Source organism: Myotis myotis, unplaced genomic scaffold (assembly GCF_014108235.1).
Source record: "Myotis myotis isolate mMyoMyo1 unplaced genomic scaffold, mMyoMyo1.p scaffold_m19_p_2, whole genome shotgun sequence".
In the NCBI taxonomy this organism is placed as follows: Eukaryota; Metazoa; Chordata; class Mammalia; order Chiroptera; family Vespertilionidae; genus Myotis; species Myotis myotis.
In genome coordinates, this window is record NW_023416324.1 from 12,958,167 (window position 1) to 12,974,947 (window position 16,781).

Genomic DNA, 16,781 nt, shown 5'->3' on the forward strand with positions numbered 1-16,781 from the left:
TTGTTCCCCAGTGACATACATCCCTGTGACACTCTGCTCTCACATATAGTGTGAAGACCTGGCCTGCATCTCAGTGGTTACTCCCAGTGGAATTTCTAGCCGGCGTGATTTCCACTGGCCTGCTGGCTCTCCTGGACTAATTTACTGGTTAAGAGCTCCAGGGTCCCACGGACTTTGCCATAAACTATCTATGGGACTGGTGACCTATTCTCTCTAAGCCTCGGTGTTTCCATCTGGCAAATGGGGTGAGAGTGGTAAAGCCTCTGTCCATGAAGGTGTTGTGAGAGGAAGTGACGCTGTTGGGGAGCCTGGCACACGGTAGATGTGACATCTGATCTCTGGCCTTGGGCACAGTGGGTGCCAGCTTGCCTCTGGCTCTGTCTGTACTGTGTCCCCTGGTGCGCCCTCATGGGTGTGGCTGGGCGGGGGCCGAGCACGGGCCTTGCACAGTGCTGTTGTGTGAGAACGTGTGAGCCTGAGTGTGAGGAAAAACGTGTCTAGAGTTGTCTGTTCGGGGGAGGACATGTCTGGCCGGTTCAGTGAGACCCAGGCAGACCGTCTGCCATCTTGAGGCCGCACAGCAGGAAAGGAGGGGCCGTCTTGGCAAAGGCTCTGAGGCCCAGTTTATAAAAATAACCCTCCAAGTCCCTCAAGGGGCAGAGGCAGTGACCCTCTTTTTCCTGCTCTTCACACCTCAACTGAGATTAGACAGGCACAGCCACTAATTATTTCAGAAGTAACTGAGGCAGCACTTGCCACCCCAACAGCCGAAGCTGCAAATGCCCACTTGGTTTTAATTGCTTTTCAGGGAAATAGTTGCATCCATCAATCGCAGACCCATTCTGCCGAGTGGAGGGTCGGGCTGGGTGATGGGATGGTGCTTCATCTGGCCCTCAGGGAGCTCTCTGGGTAGCCTGGAGCGGGCAGGGAGAAGGTGGTCTGTGATGGGACTGGTTTAGGGAAGCCATCAGAGGGCAAACTGGTTCCTTGTTCTGGGGCTCTGACTCAGTGCAGGGGCCCGGGCCTTTGAGCGTGGGAAGGACCTGACAGGTGGGAGGAGAGCCTGGGTTGGCATCCAGGCTCCTCACTCCTTGGCCGTGTGACTGAGCAGGTCACACCCCTCGTTTCTATTTCCTCACGCTAGACTATTGGTCAGGAATTTGGAAACATCACGTTGTGGAGCAGTGAGAATAGCCAGAAGAAGAAGCCGGGGCCCAGGGTGGTACCTGGGGTCACTCAGGGGTCACTGACAACCGCAAGCCTCAAGGTCCCAATCCAGGCTTGTCAGCTCCATGCCCTTTTCCTGGGGTCTCCTTTTCTGGGACCATTTCCGAGGGCCACATGTGCTTGGTGGCTGCTCTCTTCTTGCAGCCCTGCCAACAGGCCTGGCACGTGCCCAGCTGACCTGGGCGTCCCACAGGCCTGCTCGCCTCCAGCATTTTGGGCTTGTTAAATACTCTCAGCTCTTCAGCATCCTCACAGCAGGCCCCAAAGGTGGCTCAACTGACAAAGGAGGCGGTGGGACTAGATGAACCCCAACCCTGAGGAATGGAAAGGGTTCTTTTTACAACTCTGCATCTTGGGGATTTCTGTTCTGAATTCTGGCCGTTCCCACTACTTCCAGAGTATGCCATTTCCAAATTCCTGCCTCTGTCCAAAACAGGTTCAAATAGCTGCTCACACGGCCTGATTGGCAGCAAACAGTGGCCTGGTAGTTGGTTCTGGAACCTCACTGCCTGGGTTCAAATCCCCACTCCAAGTTGTGCAACCTTGACCAAGTTATTTCACCAACTTATGACTCATGTTTCCCCATGAAAAAAATGGGGTTAATGATGAGGTTGACATGATGAGGTTGTTGTGAGGTTTAAATGAGATAATACATGCCAGTGCTTAGTCCATAAGGAGGCCTCAATGACTGTTAGCTAATAACAGAACTACAATACGTCATTCATGCATACCGGTCTCCCTACTTTGAGTGCAAGCTTGTTGAGGGCAAGGATCGTGTCTATTTTATACCTTTCACATAATGGATACTAAAAAAAAAATAAATAAAAAAATAAAAAAAATTGTTTTTTAAGTTGCTGAATTCAGGAAGCATGTGAATTGGAGTTCTGGGACTCATGTTCTGAGCAAGTGACATTCTCGTACTTGATTTGAAGCTCATCCTTTCATTTTGCTGGACTTGTCCTTTCTAATACTTCCCAGACCTATAATACAATTATGTAATTTTCACTGACTGTTTGAATCCCTTCCTAGATTATAAAATCCATGAGGGAAGGAACTCTGACTGTGCCCGCAGGCCTAGCACAGGGCCCGGCAAACATTAGACACTTAAACATTTGTCAACTGGCTGGTGACTCAGCTGCTGACTCAAAAGCTTAGCAGAGGTGTGTTAGTGAATAGAGAAACCTTGTTTTTTTAGAAAGACCGATGACACACTAGAAGAATGTTATGTTCTATATAATAATATATTCTATTAAAACATATGCAATTATTGCAAAATTAGTTTCATATAAGCAGCCAGATATCACCTATTCGTAACTATTATTTATTACTGCTGAGCTTAACCTTGACTTAGGGCTATGGATAGAATAGAAAGTATTTGTAACTCACTCTTCATCTCTTTAAGTCCTAGGATGCATATCTAAACATCTCTGTGGAGCATGAAAACACCTTAACAACGAACGCCCTTACACGTGGATTTGCTTACAGGCCAGTGATGTCCTCACAGCCATGAAGACTATATACGTTTAGATGGGAGTGCTACTGGTAATTAGCTGTTTTCCTTTCTTTCTTTCCTCCTAACTCCCCACCCCCCCAACCCCAATCTCCATCCATAGACAGAAGGAAAAACAAAAAGAAAGCTCTAAGTCATGCATTCTCTACCTCATCAGAATCATGACCCTTTGTACTATCTTTTCCCTGAGCAGAAAAATGATTTCTCTTCATCTGTCAGCCTTTCCCTAGTAATGTGTTTCTCTTCCTTTTTGGAGAAAATCGCTTCTAGCTTTCCCCCTTCCCTCCTGACCAATAACAGCTGGGCATACTGGAAAATAAAATTTACATTAAGTTGCCGAAACCGGTTTGGCTCAGTGGATAGAGCGTCAGCCTGCGGACTGAGAGGTCCCGGGTTCGATTCCGGTCAAGGGCATGTACCTGGGTTGCAGGCACATCCCCGTGGGGGATGTGCAGGAGGCAGCTGATCGATGTTTCTCTCTCATCGATGTTTCTAACTCTCTCTATCTCTCTCCCTTCCTCTCTATGAAAAATCAATAAAATATATATTTAAAAAAAAAATTTACATTAAGTTGTTTCCGTGACAACCTCACACTGGATCTTTGGCCCTAAGGCAATCACATCCCTTTTCCAGTTACAACAAAATCACGAGTGCCAACAAGTAACTTTCTTTAAACTACAGGACAGAACCTGATGAGGTTTGTAAATAGAGATAAAGTGCTCATACCAGATGAAGGTCTCTTGATAGAGAGCATGAGATGAATTTCTGAAGAAAAAAAAAAATTCCTCTGCAAATCATGGTTATTTGCAGCTGTTTGATGTCCGCATAAAAAAGCTGGTTGCATTATAAACATCAGGGAGAGCTCTCATTCCTGGAGCACCACCTGCTCCGTGCTAGGCCTCGGACAGAGCGCTTTGCATACATGAATCTCCTGGTTTAATGTAATGCTCGCTGCACCCTGCAGAGCTTTTAGCCCGCAGATGGTGTTTAGAGCCACAGGGCATCTGCTCCCATGGAAGACGTTTCGGCCCCCAAATTAACGTGTTGGAACTGAAGCATTCACGCCTCCTAATAGGAATAACAGCTGGCAGTTACTGTGCCATGCTCACTGCCAGGAGATCTGGCCGCATCCTCTCCGCCAATCATGAGAACAAACTCAGGAGGTGGTATTATCCCCCTACTGTAGATGGGGAAACTGAGGCTCAGGGAGGGCAAGGGCCTTGCCCACACAGCAAGGAAGTTACAAAGTTGGGATGTGAACCCAGGAGGGTTCAGTCCCAAAGCATGTGCTCTTGTCACTCTGCCTCCCAGAAACGCTTCCCGCCAGAGGAGCGCAGTGAGAGAGAGAAGCGCAGCGGGGCTCAGAAGGCACCGGCTTCCAGGGCGGATGACGACCCCCGGGCAGGGTCTGTACCAGGGGAGGGCAACTGGGGCATGGGAGGTGGGAGTTTTGCTGAGCTTTAGTTGGCTCCCACCTTCTGAAATGCTGTCTTCCTCCCTCCTCCCCCTCAACTTTCCTACCTGCCCGTCTCCTACTCACCTCCTAAGCCTCAATTATAAGCTGCCTCCTCTGCAAAGCCTCCCTGACTTCCCAGGCAGATTTCAGTCTGACAGATTTGGCTCAGCCACGTAGGAGCTGTGGGCCTTGAAGACTGCTTTACCCCTCTGAGACTCAATTTGCTTATCTGTACAAGGGGGGCCTCACAGGGTCCCCATGAGGTTTCAGGGTGATGATGTATAATGAAGCAAGTAGCAGAGCTCCTGACCGCAGGAAGTACTCAGTAAATGGCCTCTTACAATACTTTGTTCTCATTTCAATGATTCCATTATGTTCTTTGTAACGGGCCTGTCTCCCCAGCTGTTGGGGAGGCCTCGAGGGCAGGATCCTCATTTTCTCTCCTGTATCCCGGCCCTGGCACCAGTGAACCCTACTGACTGATTGACTGTGTGAAAGGTCACCTGGCCCATCTCCCAGAACACTGGGCTCCAGGGAACTGCTGCCGGAAGAAGTTGGGTGCTGGGGCTTCCCAAGCTTTTCAAACTCAAACACCCCTGAGAAAGGTCATTGACCCATCAACCGTCAGCTGGGCTTAGGTGACATGCAGCTGGGAAGGGCCACCATCTAGGGGCCTGGGGTAGGAAGGAGTATGTCCTGGGGACAGAAAAATGGAACCGCAACCTTGCTCAGTGCCAGCCTCAGCCACACCGACCAACCTCATGGTGCTTTATATCTATCTTGGGGGTGGGGAAATCAGAGTATATACAAATAGATAAAATAACAGAAATCATCGTCTAAGCCATACAAGTTATGTGTGTTTCTGGTTCTCCATCTATTGATGTTATAAGTTCCAAGAATGGTCCATCAAGGCCCAAAACAAACAAACAAAAACCAGGGTTGCAGCCTGCCGGCAAATTGTGTGAGGGGTGTTGGGGGTGGGCGGGGCTGTGGCTCAGGCCTCATTGTGGGGCTGCAGCCTCCTCCTCCTGTGTCACTCACCCCCCTTGGCCGCTGGAGGACATGGAGAAAAGGGCTTCTTCCAGGTGGCCAGCCTCGGGCAGATTTCAGCCGGTGCTCCTCAGAGTGCACCCAAAGGGGCGGCTGGTACTGAAAAGGGAAGCTGAGGAGGCGCAGTTGCTCCCGGGATGGCCTGGGATCCCAGATAAAATGCTCAGCTGCACCCCGGCTGGACTCGGAGCTTGGATGTGCTCAAATCGCTGTCCATTTCACTGTGGCCCCTGCCTGGCTTCTCCTGCTCCAATCTTTCGTGGCCACAAAATCGGAAAATATGGAGAACTGGAAAGCACTTGGAAATCGCCTGGTCCCAGTCAACATTTCCTCGAGTGCCACAGTGTGCCAGGCCCTGAGGACACAACGACTGTTCATAATCATAATCAGTATTAATATTACCTTGCCGGGAGCCGGTCCATCCTTGCTGTTTCAAGGGACCCGGCATATATGGCATACTGTTCTTAATATGTTTGCTCACCTTCTTGGCACTATGTGTTTTAACCAAGGTCTCCTCTCTGAGAAAGGTTGTTTCCCCAGGAAGGGATTTTCCCCTGAAGTTAGGGAGGGAATAAAACCTCTTAACTAAGTGCCAGGCGGGTAATTAATCACTTTAACTACGAACAATCATGCTTAAGCTACATAATCTTGACTCCCTGGAATGGAGATAAGAAACGCCCTAACCTTTGGAATAGAGATTGATAGGATTGGAATCAACTGGTATAAATACAGATGTAACAACACAGAACTTAGAAGACAGAACCTACACAGAACTTAGAGACAGAAGAACTTCGCTGGAGAGAACATGGCAAAAGATCCTGGACTGAACCTGACTACAGAAATTGGCAAGAGAACCTGACTAGAACCTGGTGACTGAACCTGGCTGGAGAACCTGGACAGAACCTGGCTGGAGAACCTAGCGAGGGAACATGGCTACAGAACCTGGCTGGAGAACCTGGAGATCCTAGCAAGAGAACATGGACACAGAACCTGGCTGGAGATCCTAACCAGAACTTCGCTGGAGATCCAGAGCAGAACCTCTCTGGAGATCCAGACCAGAACTTGGCTGGAGAGCCTGGCTGGATAACCTAGCAAGAGAACATGGACACAGAACTTCGCTGGAGATCCAGACCAGAACTTGGCTGGAGAGCCTGGCTGGATAACCTAGCAAGAGAACATGGACACAGAACTTCGCTGGAGATCCAGACCAGAACTTGGCTGGAGATCCTGGTTAGAGATCCTGGCTAGGCTGCTGATCAACTGAACGCTATCTCTGTGTCATTCCTTCTTCGCCGACTCCGTCCACACCTTTGGGGACCCCTGGACCTGCTGGGGTTGGACCCCAGCATTACCTCTGGGAAGAAGGGAGGAGCCTGGGATGAGAAGCTTCTCTGATTTAAGCTATGGGACGTCTCCACGCTAGAGGCCTCCCGTCCTCTTTGGGAGTCAGAAGCAGCTGGACCACAAAGCATCCTCTCTTGCTCTCTGCCAGCCCTCACATCCTCCTCCCACACCACCTGCCTGGCCACGACGGAGCCGAGACTTGACCTCTCATGTACAGCTGGGACTCGCCTGAGGTCACACTGAGTGACAGCTCCGGGCAGAGACGGCACTTCTGCAACTTCTCTCCCACTCCGTGCCTCCCCAGCTGCACTGGCACAGACTGGACACATAATGGCCCTTTGGTAACTTACTTCAGAGGCAGTGTGGGTCGATGGTGAACTGCCTGGGCTTTGAACACATGTCAACCTGGGATTGAATCCTGGCTCTGCCACTTACACGCTATGCAGCTTTACATTAAGTCACTTCACCTCTCTGAGCCTCCGTTTCTTCACCCATAAAATGCAACTAATGACAGTACCTCCTTCAGAACTATCCTGGAAGAAAGGAGAGTATAGAACTTAAGAGCCGGACTGCTTGGTTCAGATCCCAGCTCTGCCAGCATTAACTGTCACTTGGGCACCAGTGTCTCCGTTTTTTCATCTGTAATCTAGGGATGATGGTAGCACCTACCTTCTCAGAGTCATGAGGACTAACGGGGATTTTACATCAAACGCTTAGGATAGAGCCTGGCACACATTAAATTCTCGACAAATGAGGTTCATCACTAGTATTACTGCAGGGTTGTCAAAAGCGCTACTTGGGATAATGCACAAAAGCAGCTGGTGCAGTGTCTAGGGCACAGGAAGTGACCTACAAATGGCACATTTTGTCTCTGCTGTCACTTCTTTTTTAAATATATATTTTTATTGATTTCAGAGAGGAAGGGAGAGGAAGAGAGAGATGGAAACATCAACGATGAGAGAGCATCACTGATTAGCTGCCTCTTGCATGCCCCACACTGAGGATCGAGCTAGCAACGGGGGCATGTGCCTTTGACCGGGAATGGAACCATGGAACTGTGACCTCTTGGTTCCTGGGTTGGCACTCAACCACTGAGTCACCCCAGCCGGGCTCTGCTGTCACTTCTTGCTGAGGGGCCGTGGAGGATGGGGCTGCCACTCGCAGGCCCACAGTTTCCCTGGCCAGGCTGACATTCTCCCACCACCTGGAAACCCACCTTTCTTCTAATCCTCCCAAACACATTCACAGTTGTCAGCCACTCAGCAGCAATTAAGCTTCCATTTTAGATGTCAAGACAGAAATACATTTTGCTGCTGAGTGGGGAGGCATTCAGATGGGCTGTCAGACTCAAGTTCTTAATGCTCTTTTCGGATCGGTGAAGACTTTCACAGACTTACATACACTGTTAAAACCAGAAGGATCCTAGAGAGGCCCATTTTACTGCAGGGGAAACTGAGGCCCCGGAGATTACCGTGAGCCAGGGACACAGACAAGGAAGAACTATGCTGCATGTGTTTGTTTTCATGTTTAAACAAAAATTGCAAAACGGCCCTAACTGGTTTGGCTCAGTGGATAGAGCGTCGGCCTGCAGACTGAAAGGTCCCGGGTTCGATTCCAGTCAAGGGCATGTACCTTGGTTTCGGGCTCATCCCCAGTGAGGGGTGTGCAGGAGGCAGTTGATCAATGTTTCTCTCACATCAATGTTTCTAACTTTCTATCCCTCTCCCTTCCTCTCTGTAAAAAATCAATAAAATATATTTTTTTTTAAAAATTGCAAAACGTACCCTAGGCTCGAAGGACATGTATATGATGTGTCTTAACTGTTTAAAGAATCATAATAAGCCCGGTCGGCATGGCTCAGTGGTTGAGTGTCAACCTATGAACCAGGAAATCACGGTTTGATTCCTGGTCAGGGCACATGCCTGGGTTGCAGGCTGGATCCCCAGTGTGGGGTGCAGCTGATCAAAGATTCTCTCTCATCATTGATGTTACTAACTCTCCATCTACCTTCCTCTCTAAAATCAATATTTTATATTAAAAACAAAAAAGGAATCGTAATAGAATCCTGAGTCTGCCATTCAGGTTGAGAAACAGAATAGACACCTGCGGAGCCCCTAGGGCTGCATCTGTTTACACAGCGTCCCTGGCCAGGCCGACAGACTCCACCACCTGGAAGCCACCTTCCTTCTAACCCCGTTTCAGTGTTTGGTGAAGGAACTGAGGGGATCCATCAAAAGAGGGGCTCCTCCCAGCAGGACACCCGTGAAGGGAGCTCTGGGTCTTCTGCCTCTGCAATTCTCTGCGGTGGAGCCCAGACTACAAGCCCAAATGTCCCAGCATCGTTTTCAAAACCTGACATTTTCCTGGGTGGTGGTTCTGGCCAAATGTTTTAGCCCCTCAGCATCAGCTTGGTCTCCCACCTTTGGGAAGCTAGTAGCCCTTACTCTGACGCCGGGGGTCACCACATTTGATGTCCACCAATGGGAAGAATAAACATCACCACCTCCATCATGGTTATCATTTAATGAGTGTTCAGTTGTTCCAGGCAGGGAGCTTGTTTTCACAGGAATCTTAAGAGGGGTCACCATTGCCCTGGCTGGTTTGGCTCAGTGGATAGAGTATCGGCCTGCAGACTGGGGGGTCCTGGGTTTGATTCCAGTCAGGGGCATGAGCCTTGGTTGCGGGCACTTCCCCAGTGGCGGGACGGGGGGGGGGGGGGGGGGGGACGCGTGCAGGAGGCGGCTGATGGATGTTTCTCTCTCATCGATGTTTCTCACTCTCTATTCCTCTCCCTTCCTCTCTGTGAAAAATCAATAAAATATATATATTTTTTTTTTTAAAAGAGGGGTCACCATTAGTAAACTCATTTTTTTTTTTTTCAAATAAGGAAACTGAGGCTCAAAGAGATGAAAAATTCTAAGATAATTCAGGATGGGGTAGAGCCAAGATTTGAACCCAGGGTTGTTGACTCCAGGGTCAGATCTGGGTTTTGTGGGGCCTGAAACAGGTTATTTAGCAGGTAAAGGGAAGGGAAAAGTTTTCCTTGACCCTCTTAGAGTCCAGCTGGGGGGGGGGGGGCGGAATGAAACTGAGACAGACAGATTAAGAGGAGAAAAGCATACCTGTTCATTTAGTATGTTTTACGTGACACAGGAGCCTTCCTACGGAAACAAAGACCCAAAGGAACCTGAATGAAGACTCGGAAACCTGAGTGTGTATATGCTGGGTTTGGTGAAGAGTGGGCATCATGTAAACATGTGGTAAGTTCAGGTGTAAGAGGTAGTTGCAGTAAACTGGGTCAGTGCACTAGGGTTCTTCTTGGCATCCCTTTTCCTTCAGAGATAAGGATGCTCTCTGCCGGGTGGAGGGAGGGCACCTCTCACATGGGAAGTTTAGGACCCATTTCAGAGAAAAAGGGCGAGGGGAGGAGGAGGTCAGCGTGACCTTCTTGGCTCTTGCCAGTTTCTCAGATTCCTTCAGCTTAGAATATTTAACATGCCAAGATGCCATATTTTGGGGTAGTGTGTCCTGACCCCCATTAGGGACTACCTTTAAGAAAAGGATAAAAAATAAATAAAAATTTTGGAATGAAAACGTTGAAGTGGTTTTAACTAATTGCAGCTGAAAGATCTTGTTTTTTGCAGCTTTCACAGAAATGTTTCCTCTGGGAACACACTGGTAGGACCGTGCCCCGTCTTTGGAAGGAAAGGAACAGGGACAGAGGAAGGGCTTTGAGGCCACAGCTTCGTTAGCAACTCATAAGCCCGCCTGTGCCTCGGTTGTAGACAAGTTTTCAGGAAAGAATTATCCAGCCCTGCTGGCGTGGCTCAGTGGTTGAGCATTGACCAATGAACCAGGAGGTCACGGTTCCATTCCTGGTCCTGGCACATGCCCGGGTTGGGGGTTCAATCCCCAGTAGAGGGTGTGCAGATGATTCTCTCTTACCATAGAGGTTTCTGTCTCTCCCTCTCCCTTCCTCTCTGAAATCAATAAAAATATATTAAAAAAAAAGAATTATCCAGCCCCAAATGTCAATACTGTAGTGCCTCAGTTGAGAAACCTAAGAAAAGGGGTTGGGCCAGGCATGGGTGGCAACTGAAAAGCATTTTACACCTGATTTCTCACATCTGTTGGCCCTGGAAGTAGAGAATAGATTGTTCAGCTTTTAGAATTACAGCTGTGACCTGGGTGACAAAGAGAGGGTGTCCTGCACACACGTGCCCAGACGCCCGGTGCTCTTCCTTCCCGCTTCTCTCAATGTTGGCCCGCTGTGGCCATCCCTGTCCGGGGCAAAGGGTGAGCCCTGGTTGCATGAAGGGGGGAAAGAGCTGCGGGTGTGATGCTCCAGTCTGGTAAATACCTGGAAGCAAATGTGCCTCCCCCACAGAACAGATTTCCTCCTGGAGATGGTGCCTTTCTGACCTGAACGAGAAATTGGTATTCTCCTCGCGCTCTGCTTTTCACCCTGTTTGCTGTGAAACGATATCGCCGCGTGTGCCCTCATTATGCCAGAAGTGCCTCTCCCCTCCTTGCCCAGAATTGCATGACAAGGCTTCCTAGAATTAGGAAACAGTAAAGGGTGCCCTGTCCCATTGTCCCCCCACCACCACCACCACCACCAGAGGGGGAAAGGAAAAATACTTCAGTCACTTTGGAATAAGGCCGCCTTATTCCCTGGCTTGTCTCCCAAGCACGGCACCATGACAAAGCTTTTCGTCTCATATTTGCTGCACTTAGGATGAATGAAGCACGGACCCCCCAAAAGATTGATTTGGGGGAAAACCTGTGCGGGGCCAGAGTTCAAGGATGTATCCTGCCTCCACCCATGCCTTTCTGTAGGAGGTGGCTGAGGAACGTCGGAAACATGGAAAGCTATACCCCCCATTCCCTTGAGGGCAGCTTACAGATAAATTAGGGAAAGAAAACAAGTGTAAGATTTGGTAACACCTCTCAGGCTTCTACCAGCGGGTGGAAGTTAACCTAATGCCCAAGTCACTGCCCCAACCACAAACAAGATGGAAATGAGCCCGCCCAAGTGGCTCAGAGGTTGAGCATCGACCTATGAGCCAGGAGGTCAGGGTTTCATTCCCAGTCAGGGCACATGCCCGGGTTGCAGGCTTGATTCCCAGTGCAGGAGGCAACTGATCAGTGATTCCCTCTCATCATTAATGTTTCTCTCTCTCTCTCCCCTCTCCCTTCCTCTCTAGAATAAAAGATATATATATATATATGAAAAAAGATGGAAAGGATGTTGAAGAATATGCTACCCCAAAATACGCCATTTTGGCATACTGATTATTTTGAAGTGAAATTATTTTAAAAACAGCCAGTGCAAGGACAGTCTGACCCTCCTTTGCACTTTGGACGAATGAAGCACGGACCAGGAGGGTGGAAGGCATCTTTATCACTAGAGACAGGGAAACTAGGGCTGAGAAAACTACTAGTATATAAACCAGTGATGGCGAACCTGTGACACGCGTGTCAGAGGTGACACGCGAACTCATTTTTTTGGTTGATTTTTCTTTGTTAAATGGCATTTAAATATATAAAATAAATATCAAAAATATAAATCTTTGTTTTACTATGGTTGCAAATATCAAAAAATTTCTATATGTGACACGGCACCAGAGTTTTAAGTTAGGGTTTTTCTAATGCTGACACACCGAGCCCAAAAGGTTCGCCATCACTGATATAAACAAATCTTGTTACTTCTTCACTAAGTTACTACCCCAAGAAGCCCAAACTTCTGTCTTGTCAATTCCTCACAAGTATATGTTTCTTTGTCTAAAAGGTATAAAAGCTGCCCTGGCCAGTGTGGCTCAGTTGGTTGAGTGTGGTTTCATGCACTGAAAGGTTGCCAGTTCGATTCAGGGTCAGGGCACATGCCCAGGTTGAGGGTTTGATCTTCAGTCAGGGTGCATGTGGGAAGCAACTAGTGGATATCTCTCTCTCACATCGATGTTTCTCTTTCTCTCTCTCCTTAAAAATCAATAAAAACATTTATTTTTAAAAAAAGGTTTTAAAAAATGCCTGCTTTGGTCACTTCTTTGGGTCTCAAATATACTTTTTTTTTTAAACTTTTTCTTTTTTTAAAAAATATATTTTATTGATTTTTTACAGAGAGAGGAAGGGAGAGAGATAGAGAGTCAGAAACATCGATGAGAGAGAAACATCGATCAGCCGCCTCCTGCACATCCCCCACCGGGGATGTGCCCGACCCAGGTACATGCCCTTGACCAGAATCGAACCTGGGACCTTTCAGTCCGCAGGCCAACGCTCTATCCACTGAGCCAAACTGGTTTCGGCTCAAATATACTTTTTTAAAACATATTTTTATTGATTTCAGAGAGGGAGAGAGATAGAAACATCAATGAGAGAGCATCATTGATCGGCTGCCTCCTGCACATCCCCTACTGGGGATCAAGCCTGCAACCCCGGGCATGTGCCCTGACCTGGAATCAAACCCTGACCTCCTGATTCATAGGACACTCCACCACTGAGCCACGCTGGCTGGGCAGGTCTCATATTTTTATGGGGCTCCCATACATATAAAATTTGTTTTTCTCCTGTTAAACTGTCTTACATCAACTTAATAGACCAGCTAAAAAACCTAGAAGGGAAAAGCTTTCCATTCCTACAATGTACTTGGTATAGTTAAGTGGTTATGGTGATACCTTCCTTGATCCACATGTTTGGACTTGCCTAGATAGAAGATTATCTAGATAACTCTTTTTTTAAAAAATATATTTTTATTGATTTCAGAGAGGAAGGGAGAGGGAGAGACAGAAACATCAATGATAAGAGAGAATCATTGATCAGCTGCCTCCTGCATGCCCCCTACTGGGGATCGAACCCCGCAGCAACCCAAGCATGTGCCCTTGCCTGGAATGGAACCCTGAACCCTTCAGTCCATAGGCCAATGCTCTATCCACTGAGCCAAACCAGCTAGGGCCTCTTGTGTATGTGTGTGTGTGTGTGTGTGTGTGTGTGTGTGTGTGTGTGTGTGTGTGTTTGTGTTGTTGTTGTTTTTAAGTCCAATTGTGGTAAAATACACAGAATATAAAATTTACCCTCATAAGCATTTTTAAGTGTGCATTCATAATATAGGTTTAAAATACATCTGTGCAACCATCACCACCATCCATCTCCATAAGTTTTTTATTCTTAATTTATCTTTATTATTGAAAATATTACAGATGCCCCCTCTGTCCCCCCTCTTCCCCCACTAACTCCCCTTCATAAGTCTTTTCATCTTATAAAACCAAAACTCTCTACATCCCATTCTCCTTCTCCTTAGCTCCTGGCAACCACTTTGCTACTCTCAGACTCTATAATACTTCCTCATGTAAGTGGGATTATCCGGTCTTTGTCTTTTTGTGTCTGGCTTATTTCACTTAGCATGTCCTCAAGTTGAAGATGTGTCAGAATTTCCTTCCTCTTTAAGACTGAATAAATAGTCCATTATATGTATACTAGGGGCCCAGTGCACGAATTCATAAATTATTTATTGTTTCATAAATATTTTCACCTTGAAAGAAACTGTGGGCCGAAAGGCTGTGGTAGGCACAGGCACAGGTCTCGGCCCATCCTCCGTGCACCCGCCTGGCCCCTCCCACCACGACCCACCCCCCCGCCCCCCCTCTGCCAACAGCCCTGCTCCTACCGCCACCACCACTCCCACTCACTGATGGCACCAGCCCCGCTCGCACCGGCTGATGGCATGCACAGAGTGATCGGGACCCTCACCAGGCACCAGCAGCAGGCGCAAGTGGCAGCTCTGGTGCTGGCTGTGGGTGCAAGCGGGGCTGGCACCGGCAGCAGGTGTGAGCGCTGGGCAGGACCATGGCACACGGGAGCAAAGAATTTTCAGTAACCACCACAGGCTTGCCCCAATGACAGTGACCAGCACCCCGCCTTGGTCTGGCGCCCCCGCTCACCTGCTGCACCATCCTGCTGTGGCCAATGCCTGCCATGTTCCGCACACACCCCCTGGTGGTCAGCGCACGTCATAGCGACTGGTTGTTCGGTTCTGATTGTTCCGCCATTCACTCTATTTGCATATTAACCTTTTATTATATAGGATACCTCATTTTGCTTATTCATTCATTCACTGATGGAAACTTAGATTGCATCCATGAAAATAACTTTAAATTTAAATTCTTTAAAACAATTTCCATTTTAGATAGAAATTATTCCTAAAAGGTTACATGCCCCAGCCCTGTTGAGAGGAAGAAGCTGGGTATGAAGTGGAAAGTTCTAGACCAGGGGTCCTCAAACTGTGGCCCGTGGGCCACATGAAAATACAAATACAAATATTGTATTTGTTCCCGTTTTGTTTTTTTACTTCAAAATAAGATATGTGCCGTGTGCATAGGAATTTGTTCATAGTTTTTTTAAAAACTATAGTCCGGCCCTCCAACGGTCTGAGGGACAGTGAACTGGCCCCCTGTTTAAAAAGTTTGAGGACCCCTGTTCTAGACTTTCAGGCTTTGAGCCAAGAATCAGAAGTCCCAAATTCAAATTCTAGTTTTGTTACCAAGACAATGCAATTTTAACTTCCCTAGGCCTCGGTTTTCTCATTTGCAAAGTGAGTAAGATTAAAAGCAATCATATCTTAATTTATGTGTTCACATTTTATTCTATCCACCCACCCACACCCCCATCATGTGCTAGGGAGCATCATAATTCTGAAATTCTGATTAAAAATTAAGTCCTATTCTTATCACTTGACATATCCCTTTTCTCAAACCTTCTTTTCTTAACCTGGCTCTGAATTTGCCAAATGGGCTCAAAGAATCAAAATGAGGTAATGAGTGAGCGCATGACACATAAACACTTTAAGCGATTATTGCCATCATACTGAGTATAATTCTGTGGATGGAAAAAAAAGGGGGGTTCTATGAAAAATAATCTCACAGGCAACCTGATCCTAAATTCCTAACTGGGCAGGTCCTGGTGGGTAGTCACTAAATACAATGTGTGATCCTGGCTTGGGTCCAAGATTGGTAAAAATAACTGTAAAGTGAATAAAATAATGAATAAAATAGTGAAAGGTTTTAAGCCAGCCTTGTCCATTGTTCTTGTGGATCTAGGTTAACAAACCTTTGAAATACCAGAAGTAATACCCTTCAAAGGAGGTTTTAATCCTCAAGAGAACACATAATCTTGTTAACTATTCTGTAATCCAATCCCCACCTTGCTTTCTGGAATCTTCCTTACATTGCCTCCCTTAACTTCAAATGCATAAAAGAAGCTGCAAAACCGTCCTTCTTCAGAGCATTTGAGATCTTGCTCCTCAGCATATGCTGTCAGTTTGGCTCAAATAAATTCATAAAAATTTTCTACAGGTTTGGGCGTGTCTTACATTGACAAGTCAATGTATTCTCTGCTACTTTTTGCTAAGAGGAGAGGGTGGCCTGAAGCAAGGCGGCTGGGAAGCCAGGCTTTGGCAGGGACACAGGGAAGAGGTAACCAGAAGAGGATAAAGATGGAGGGTGTGGGAAGAACAGGTGGACTTGAAGACTTTTCAGAGAAAGGATTTGAGCTGGAGGCAGATTAAACGTTAAAAGGGCTGAAATGTAACAGAGAGACAATAGCTGTCAAGTCTTGTTAAGTGAGGGGCCCTTGGTGGTGAGGCAGCCTGGGTGTGGCTGGGATGGAAGGGAAGTCTCTCTCTCCCCCACCCCTCCCCCTGGTGGCCCACTGTTTCCCCAGGGCTCTGGACTTTTCCCACAGGCACAGTTGGTGGTGAGAACTGGCACAGGGGCTTCTGGCTTTCACATGTCAGTGCATATGCCAGAATCCTCCCACAGGGAGTCCTTCCCAATACAGGACAACTACTTACATTCCAGAAACGTCCAGTTCCAGTCCCACCGGCTCTTTTCCCTTTTCAAATACTCAAGCCTCAAAGCATATCTTCGAGATCATTTTAAGAAACATTCAAAAGGAACACACTCAAAAGCTAGATGGCTTGCTCCCATTCACTCACACGCAAACTCACTGGGCTCCTCCTGGGCCAGGCCAGGGTTTCTCAACCTGTGCATGCACATTTTGGGGAGGATAATTGTTCTCGGGGCTGTCCTATGCAGAATAGGATGCTTACCAGTATCCCCAGCTATGTCCTCAAGGGAGGTAAGAACAGTTGAACTGTATGTGTTTAAAATTCTCCCCAGCACTGCTCAGCCGGCATGGCTC

At 47.7% G+C, this 16,781-nt stretch overlaps 1 long non-coding RNA gene across 2 annotated transcripts in view; it reads left to right on the forward strand.

Annotated features, from left to right (window-relative positions):
- Positions 1–12,116, forward strand: part of LOC118676818 — a 28,071-nt gene extending 15,955 nt beyond the window's left edge. For both annotated transcript variants that reach the window (XR_004974225.1, XR_004974226.1), the window contains 3 exons: positions 2,630–2,769; positions 9,741–9,847; positions 11,795–12,116. This is a non-coding gene — a long non-coding RNA (uncharacterized LOC118676818). The remainder of the gene's footprint in view (positions 1–2,629; positions 2,770–9,740; positions 9,848–11,794) is intronic.
- Positions 12,117–16,781: the final 4,665 nt, after the last annotated feature.